The sequence below is a fragment of the Microtus oregoni genome, unplaced genomic scaffold, assembly GCF_018167655.1.
Source record: "Microtus oregoni isolate MIOR12 unplaced genomic scaffold, Mior012 000097F_ref0000449, whole genome shotgun sequence".
Taxonomy (NCBI): Eukaryota; Metazoa; Chordata; class Mammalia; order Rodentia; family Cricetidae; genus Microtus; species Microtus oregoni.
In genome coordinates, this window is record NW_024544710.1 from 63,211 (window position 1) to 65,531 (window position 2,321).

General features: G+C 37.1%; 1 long non-coding RNA gene across 1 annotated transcript; it reads left to right on the plus strand.

Moving 5' to 3' along the window:
* Nucleotides 1-669: 669 nt before the first annotated feature.
* LOC121442894 lies at nt 670-1,699 on the plus strand. The gene is made up of 2 exons (XR_005973606.1): nt 670-805; nt 1,629-1,699. It is a non-coding gene; the product is annotated as an uncharacterized LOC121442894 (long non-coding RNA).
* The last annotated feature ends 622 nt before the right edge of the window (nt 1,700-2,321 follow it).

The window sequence follows — 2,321 nt, forward strand, 5'->3', positions numbered from 1 at the left end:
GAGAGAATATAGAGAAACATAAAGAATACACTAATTGGAACAAAGTTCTAGACAAGGACAGCCAAGTAGATGAACCCACTTTGTTCTCTTCTGTGGGGTTTTGCATTTCTACCTATGCCTATTTATATGTATGTATCCCCTTTTCATGCTGTATGTTTTGGCTTTTTACTCTGTATCCTGACTGTATTCAAGCCGAGAAGAGGACTGCAACTGTAGCATGGAAAACATATTGTAATTATGGTAAGACAATGGCCAATTCAGGAACTATTCTCTAAAAGGTGAAGAGATTGCAGAAACAATCATCAAACCCCCCTTAAAATATCAGGAATTCATTAGAGTACAGTGAGGCTTTCTGGCGGCAAAGCCAATGACTGCCTAGGATAAAGGATCTGGGGATGTCTGTCTGTCTCAACCCAGCCCCCTCATCAGACCAAACCTACCAAGAAAACTGAGGCTTATACCTCGTAAAAAGTCACCTGTGGCTGAAATACTCTTTTCATATGAATACTATGAGTGCTCACCTTGGTGGTATACTCCTGTCATCTTAGCACTAAAAAGACCAAAGCAATAGGACTACAGCCCAGTGTAGGTTGCATGATAAGAATCTGTCTAAAAATGACTAATATGTATTACTTTTACTCATACTTGCTCTTTTTTCTTTAAAATATCCCTGGATCTCTGAACTCCACTTCACTCAACATTATGTCATCTTATACTCTGAGAAACATCTTGGGACATTTGTACCTGGATTTCCTTCAGGCTTGATGTTTGGTATTCCTTATAGACCTCCACACCATAATTACAGGTAAGTAGTTTTCGTGACTTCTACCAAACTGTCTAGCCTGTCTTTTTGCCTAAAATACCTACCAAAAAAGCATGGATATACTGCACAAAGCAGGGATAATACTAACCTAAATGTGGAAATACACACTTATTGCCAGATCAAAGAGAGCTAGAACCAATCCATCTTCTCCATTAGCTTCTTGTAAACCCACTACAATACTTTCAATGTCTAGCTCTAGCTCACAGGAAAGAAAACTGGGATATCCTATGGACTGGCATCTTTATTAAGTACTACAAATACTATGCAGTTGAAAATATGTGGGTATTAATCTCTATTACTTGGAACTATTGGCAATTGTTAGCTTCTGGGAGAGGAAAGGACAGGTTTCTTTTAGGACTGGAGCCCCTGATAAGTTGACCATGATCCATCGGAAGACCTCATATCCGAAACTACTTGAGTAGCATAAGCTGGTCTTGAGGTGCTTTTGAAAAGACAAAAAGTCAGGTGGAGAGAAAATGTGTGGGAATAGTTCTGGGAGGCAATAAATATTCGGGTAATATGGGAATAGTTGGGGGAGGGATAAATGTGTGGGTATGTGTGGGAATAATTAGGGGAGGAGGGATAGATGTGATCAAAGTCTCAAAGAACTAGTAAAACTCAAATTCATAAAGTGTGCCTCTGAAAAGCTGGTATTTCTAGAAACTTGATGACTGAAGGAGGTGTTTATTTAGAGATGTGGTCCTGCTTATTCTATAGTATGTGGGAAGATATTTTCTCAATTGGAGTGAAATAATTATTTTTGGCTTATGACTGCCATATCATAGCACTTGTTTGTTTCTATCAGGTGATTTTAACCAGAAATGCCGCCCATTAGCTCTGTCAAGAGGAACAATATTCAACATGCCACCACACTGGGAAAACTTGCCTAGGATCTGGCAACAAGCTGAAGTCCCAAGACCATCTGGACATCAAGAGTCATTTCTTCATATTTCCATAAATGCTAGTTTGGTTGTGCTTGTAATCCATGCTACTTGGGAGACTTGAGTCAAAGAAACAAGTTGACCATCCTGAACAACACAGTATAACCTTTTCTCAAATCAAAACCAACCAAACTCCAGAAAAGATATTCATAAACTTTCTAGTGAGCTTGCTGAGGAAAAGGATTGTATTGCTAAATGTTAAGGGATAATGCCATTAATATTTTATGTTAATGGTATTTTATTTTTTAAGCCATCAAAATACTCATTCTTAATAACACGCATTCTTGAGTGAACTTTCGTAATGGGTGAAATACTTATATGTATGTGCGTGATGAGATAATATTTGTGCCATTTTAGACTGATATTGTTATTTGTAGTATACTGATGGTTCAGTGTATATCTTTTCCATTAAGTTATGTAAGATTGGTGGATTAGAATTTACAAATAAAATAGTGGATTAAACACTATATCTGAGCCAGTGAGTAAAAAAAAAAATGTTATGGTAAAAGCATAATAAATCCTATTTATGTACAAGAAAGACTAAAAAACTAAAAAGG